The 6,812-nt window shown below is 41.6% G+C and overlaps 1 non-coding gene across 1 annotated transcript; it reads right to left on the bottom strand.

Moving 5' to 3' along the window:
• Nucleotides 1-3,036: 3,036 nt before the first annotated feature.
• Nucleotides 3,037-3,144, bottom strand: LOC130949967 (small nucleolar RNA R71). Its single transcript, XR_009073497.1, has one exon. It is a non-coding gene; the product is annotated as a small nucleolar RNA R71 (small nucleolar RNA).
• Between the last annotated feature and the right edge of the window lie 3,668 nt (nt 3,145-6,812).

Raw genomic sequence — 6,812 nt, 5'->3', positions numbered from 1 at the left:
ATGTTTTTGGAATTCATTGCATATTCTCTTCTTTTTATCTTATTTGATTTTCAGTTGCTTGAGGACAACAATTTAAGTTTGGTGCTGTGATGAGCGGATAATTTATACGCTTTTTGGCATTGTTTTAGTATGTTTTCAGTAGGATTTAAGTTAGTTTTTAGTATATTTTTATTAGTTTTTAGTTAAAATTCACTTTTCTGGACTTTACTATGAGTTTGTGTGATTTTCTGTGATTCAGGTATTTTCTGACTGAAATTGAGGGACCTGAGCAAAATCTGATTCAGAGACTGAAAAGGACTGCAGATGCTGTTGGATTCTGACCTCCCTGCACTCGAAGTGGATTTTCTGGAGCTACAGAAGCCCAATTGGAGCGCTCTCAACGGCGTTGGAAAGTAGACATCCTGGGCTTTCCAGCAATATATGATAGTCCATACTTTGCCCAAGATTTGATGGCCCAAACCGGCGTTCAAAGTCACCTTCAGAATTCCCAGCGTTAACGCCGGAATGGCACCAAAGTGGGAGTTAAACGCCCAAACTGGCACAAAAGCTGGTGTTTAACTCCAAGAAAAGTCTCTACACGAAATGCTTCAATGCTCAGCCCAAGCACACACCAAGTGGGCCCGGAAGTGGATTTTTATTGTCATTTACTCATCTTTGTAATTCTTAAGCTACTAGTTCCCTATAAATAGGACCTTTGCTATTGTATTTTTCATCTTTTGATCACTCTAGATCTTAGATCATTGGGAGGCTGGCCTCACGGCCATGCCTAGACCTTGTTCTTATATTTTCAACGGTGGAGTTTCTACACACCATAGATTAAGGTGTGGAGCTCTGCTGTACCTCGAGTATTAATGCAATTACATTGTTCTTCTATTCAATTCGGCTTGTTCTTATTCCAGATATCATTCGCTCTCAAGAACTTGATGAATGTGATGATTATGTGACGCTCATCATCATTCTCACTTATGAACGAGTGACTGACAACCACCTCCGGTCTACAAGCAAACGAGGCTCTAATGTCTATCTCTTTGGATTTCCTTAACCGGAATCTTCGTGGTATAAGCTAGAATTGATGGCGGCATTCAAGAGAATCCGGAAGGTCTAAACCTTGTCTGTGGTATTCTGAGTAGGATTCAATGATTGAATGACTGTGACGAGCTTCAAACTCGCGATTGTGGGGCGTTAGTGACAGACGCAAAAGAATCACTGGATTCTATTCCGACATGATCGAGAACCGACAGCTGGATAGCTGTGCCGTGACAGGGTGCGTTGAACATTTCCACTGAGAGGATGGGAGGTAGCCACTGACAACGGTGAAACCCTTGCATACAGCTTGCCATGGAAAGGAGTAGAAGGATTGGATGAAGACGTAGGAAAGCAGAGAGAGGAAGGGACAAAGCATCTTCATACGCTTATCTGAAGTTCTCACCAATGAATTACATAAGTATCTCTATCTTTATCTTTATGTTTTATTCATCATCTATACCCATTTGAGTCTGCCTGACTAAGATTTACAAGGTGACCATAGCTTGCTTCATACCAACAATCTCTGTGGGATCGACCCTTACTCGCGTAAGGTTTATTACTTGGACGCGCGTCACTTGCTGGTTAGTAGTGCGAAGTTGTGATAAAGAGTTGAGATTGCATTTGTGCGTACCATGTTGATGGCGCCATTGATGATCACAATTTCGTGTGCACCAAGTTTTTGGCGCCGTTGCGGGGATTGTTTTTCGAGTATGGACAACTGACGGTTCATCTTGTTGCTTAGATTAGGTATTTTTCAGAGTTCTTAAATGAATTCTAGTGTTTCAAGGTGATGTTCTTATCATCACCAAAGCTGATTGATTATCATCAATTTAGCTCTTGAATGCAATGTCCTGCTGAAGCTTGGCTATTCATGTCTAATTCCTTTAGATTGAAGCTTTAGACTAACATTGCATGATTCCTAGAATTCTCATTAAGAATTTTGATACCTTTATTTTCTTTTTCCACTTAATTTTCGAAAAAATCCAAAAAAATTACAAAATCAATAAAAACCAAAAATATTTTATGTTTCTTGTTTGAGTCCAGTGTCTCATTTTAAGTTTGGTGTCTTGCATGCATTGTTTATTTGATCTTGGTTCTGTTTTCAAGTCAATAATACAGGGAACTGAAGATTCAGTACATGCAGCAGAGGAATTATACAGAAAAAGCTGGGCGTTTAAAATGCCCAGTGAAGAAGGAAAAACTGGCGTTTAAACGCCAGCCAGGGTGCCTGGCTGGGCGTTTAACGCCCAAAAAGGTAGTGCATTGGGCGTTAAACGCTAGAATGTGCACCATTCTGGTCGTTTAACGCCAGGATGGCACAAGAGGGAAGATTCTGTTTTCAATGCAAATTTTTTTCAAGTTTTCAAAGTTTTTCAAAATCAAATCTTTTTCAAATCATATCTTTTCAATCAAATCTTTTTCAAAATCAATTTCTTTCCTTTTTCAAAAATATTTGCTAACAATTAATGATTTGATTCAACATTTCAAGTATGTTGCCTTTTCTGTTGAGAAAGGTTTAATGTTTGAATCATATCTTTTCTTGTTAGCCAAGTCATTAATTTTTAAAAGCAAATCTTTTCAAATTGTTTTTCAAATCATATCTTCTTAATCACATCTTTTTCAAAAATAGTTTTCAATCATATCTTTTTGATTTCTAACTTCAAAATCTTTTTCAAAATGATTTTAAAATCTTTTTTTAATTTTCGAAAAATCCCTTCCCCTTTTCTCACATCCTTCTATTTATGGAGTACCACTCCTCCTCAATGCACAATTCGAACTCTATCTCCACTGGAAGATCCTCATCAGTTTTTAGCTAAATTCTTGCAAATCTGTGACACTGTCAAGACTAATGGGGTTGACCCTGAGGTCTACAGACTTATGCTATTCCCTTTTGCTGTAAGAGACAGATCTAGAATATGGTTGGACTTACAACCTAAAGACAGCCTGAACTCTTGGGAAAAGCTAGTCAATGCCTTCTTGGCAAAGTTCTTTCCACCTCAAAAATTGAGTAAGCTTAGAGTGGAAGTCCAAACCTTCAGACAGAAGGAAGGTGAATCCCTCTATGAAGCTTGGGAAAGATACAAACAATTGATCAGAAAATGTCCCTCTGACATGCTTTCTGAATGGAGCATCATAGGTATTTTCTATGATGGTCTGTCTGAACTATCCAAGATGTCTTTGGATAGCTCTGCTGGAGGATCTCTTCATCTGAAGAAGACGCCTACAGAAGCTCAAGAACTAATTGAAATGGTTGCAAATAACCAATTCATGTACACTTCATAAAGGAATCCTGTGAACAGTGGGACGAATCAGAAGAAAGGAGTTCTTGAGATTGATACTCTGAATGCGATACTGGCTCAGAACAAAATATTGACTCAGCAAGTCAATTTGATTTCTCAAAGTCTGTCTGGAATGCAAAATGCACCAGGCAGTACTAAGGATGCTTCATCTGAAGAAGAAGCTTATGATCCTGAGAACCCTTCAATGGAAGAGGTGAATTACATGGGAGAACCCTATGGAAACACCTATAATTCTTCATGGAGAAATCATCCAAATTTCTCATGGAAGAATCAACAGAGACCTCAAGAAGGTTTCAACAACAATAATGGTGGAAGAAACAGGTTTAGCAATGGCAAGCCTTTTCCATCATCTTCTCAGCAACAGACAGAGAATTCTAAGCAGAACCACTCTGACTTAGCAACCATGGTCTCTGATCTGATCAAAACCACTCAAAGTTTCATGACTGAAACAAGGTCCTCCATTAGGAATTTGGAGGCACAAGTGGGACAGCTGAGCAAGAAGATTACTGAACTCCCTCCTAGTACTCTTCCAAGCAATACAGAAGAAAATCCAAAAGGAGAGTGCAAGGCCATCAACATGGCCGAACTTGGAGAGGATGAAGAGGCAGTGAACGCCACTGAGGAAGACCTCAATGGACGTCCACTGGCCTCCACTGAGTTCCCTAATGAGGAACCATGGGAATCTGAGGCTCACACTGAGACCATAGAGATTCCAATGGATTTACTTCTGCCATTCATGAGCTCTGATGAGTATTCTTCCTCTGAAGAGGATGAGTATGTCACTGAAGAGCAAGTTGCTAAATACCTTGGAGCAATCATGAAGCTAAATGACAAGTTATTTGGTAATGAGACTTGGGAAGATGAATCCCCTTTGCTCACCAAAGAACTGGATGACTTATCTAGGCAGAAATTACCTCAAAAGAGACAAGATCCTGGGAAGTTTTCAATACCTTGTACCATAGGCACCATGACCTTCAAGAAGGCTCTGTGTGACTTAGGGTCAAGTATAAACCTCATGCCTCTCTCTGTAATGGAGAAGCTAGGGATCTTTGAGGTGCAAGCTGCAAGAATCTCACTAGAGATGGCAGACAATTCAAGAAAACAAGCTTATGGACTTGTAGAGGATGTTCTGGTAAAGGTTAAAGACCATTACATCCCTGCTGATTTCATAGTCCTAGAGACTGGGAAGTGCATGGATGAATCCATCATCCTTGGCAGACCCTTCCTAGCCACAGCAAAGACTGTGATTGATGTGGACAGAGGTCAACTGATCATTCAAGTGAATGAAGAATCCTTTGTGTTTAAGGCTCAAGGATATCCCTCTGTCACCATGGAGAGGAAGCATGAAGAGCTTCTCTCAAATCAGAGTCAAACAGAGCCCCCATAGTCAAACTCTAAGTTTGGTGTTGGGAGGCCACAACCAAATTCTAAGTTTGGTGTTGAACCCCCACATTCAAACTTTAAGTTTGGTGTTGGGAGGTTCCAACATTGCTCTGAGTATCTGTGAGGCTCCATGAGAGCCCTCTGTCAAGCTACTGACATTAAAGAAGCGCTTGTTGGGAGGCAACCCAATGCTATAATTATCTATTTTCCTTTGTTATTTTATGTTTTCTATAGGTTGATGATCATGAGAAGTCACAAAATCAATTGAAAAAGCAAAAACAGAATGAAAAACAGAAAGAAAAATAGCACACCCTGGAGGAGAACTTGCTGGCGTTTAAACGCCAGTGAAGCTAGCAAATGGGCGTTTAACGCCCAGTCTGGTACCATTCTGGGCGTTTAACACCAGAAAGGGGCACCAGACTGGCGTTAAACGCCAGAAAAGGGCAAGAAGCTGGCGTTAAACGCCAGAAATGGGCACCAGCCCGGCGTTTAACGCCAGAATTGGCATGAAGTGCATTTTTGCGTGCCACTTGGTGCAGGGATGACTTTTCCTTGACACCTCAGGATCTGTGGACCCCACAGGATCCCCACCTACCCCACCACCTTCTCTCTTCTTCACCCATTTACCAATCACCTCAACCACTCTTCCCCAAAAACCCTTCACCTATCAAATCCCATCTTTCTCTTCACCACTCACATTCATCCTTCATAAAACCCCACCTACCACACCATTCAAATTCAAACCACTTTCCCTCCCAAACCCACCCATAATGGCCGAACCCTACCCCTCCCCTCACCCCTATATAAACCCATCTTCACTCCTTCATTTTCACACACCCTAAACACTACTTCTTCCCCCTTTGGCCGAACCACATAGCTTCCTCCATCTCCTCCATTTTCTTCTTCTTCTACTCTTTCTTCTTTTGCTCGAGGACGAGCAAACCTTTTAAGTTTGGTGTGGTAAAAGCATTGCTTTTTGTTTTTCCATAACCATTTATGGCATCCAAGGCCGGAGAAACCTCTAGAAAGAGGAAAGGGAAGGCAAAAGCTTCCACCTCCGAGTCATGGGAGATGGAGAGATTCATCTCAAGGGTGCATCAAGACCACTTCTATGAAGTCGTGGCCTTGAAGAAAGTGATCCCCGAGGTCCCTTTCAAACTCAAAAAGAGTGAATATCCGAAGATCCGACATGAGATTCAAAGAAGAGGTTGGGAAGTTCTTACCAACCCCATTCAACAAGTCGGAATCTTGATGGTTCAAGAGTTCTATGCCAATGCATGGATCACCAAGAGCCATGATCAAAGTGTGAACCCGAATCCAAAGAATTGGCTTACAATGGTTCGGGGGAAATACTTAGATTTTAGTCCGGAAAATGTAAGGTTGGCATTCAACTTGCCCATGATGCAAGGAGATGAACATCCTTACACTAGAAGGGTCAACTTTGATCAAAGGTTGGACCAAGTCCTCACTGACATTTGTGAAGAGGGCGCCCAATGGAAGAGAGATTCAAAAGGGAAGCCGGTTCAACTGAGAAGGCATGACCTCAAGCCCGTGGCTAGGGGATGGTTGGAGTTTATCCAACGCTCAATCTTTCCCACTAGCAACCGGTCCGAAGTTACTATAGACCGGGCCATCATGATTCATAGCATCATGATTGGAGAAGAAGTAGAAGTTCATGAGGTTATAGCCCAAGAACTCTATAAGGTGGCGGACAAGTCCTCTACCTTGGCAAGGTTAGCCTTTCCTCATCTCATTTGTCACCTCTGTTATTCAGTTGGAGTGGACATAGAAGGAGACATCCTCATTGATGAGGACAAGCCCATCACTAAGAAAAGGATGGAGCAAACAAGTGACCCCACTCATCATGAAATCCCTGAGATGCCTCAAGGGTTGCATTTTCCTCCACAAAATTATTGGGAGCAAATCAACACCTTCCTAGGAGAATTGAGTTCCAACATGGGACAACTAAGGGTGGAGCATCAAGAACACTCCATCCTCCTCCATGAAATTAGAGAAGATCAAAGAATCATGAGGGAGGAGCAACAAAGGCAAGGAAGAGACATTGAGGAGCTCAAGCACTCCATAAGATTTTCAAGAGGAAGA

The sequence above is a fragment of the Arachis stenosperma genome, chromosome 1, assembly GCF_014773155.1.
Source record: "Arachis stenosperma cultivar V10309 chromosome 1, arast.V10309.gnm1.PFL2, whole genome shotgun sequence".
In the NCBI taxonomy this organism is placed as follows: domain Eukaryota; kingdom Viridiplantae; phylum Streptophyta; class Magnoliopsida; order Fabales; family Fabaceae; genus Arachis; species Arachis stenosperma.
Note: the sequence above shows the minus strand (reverse complement) of the source record. Positions and strands in the feature narration are given on the sequence as shown.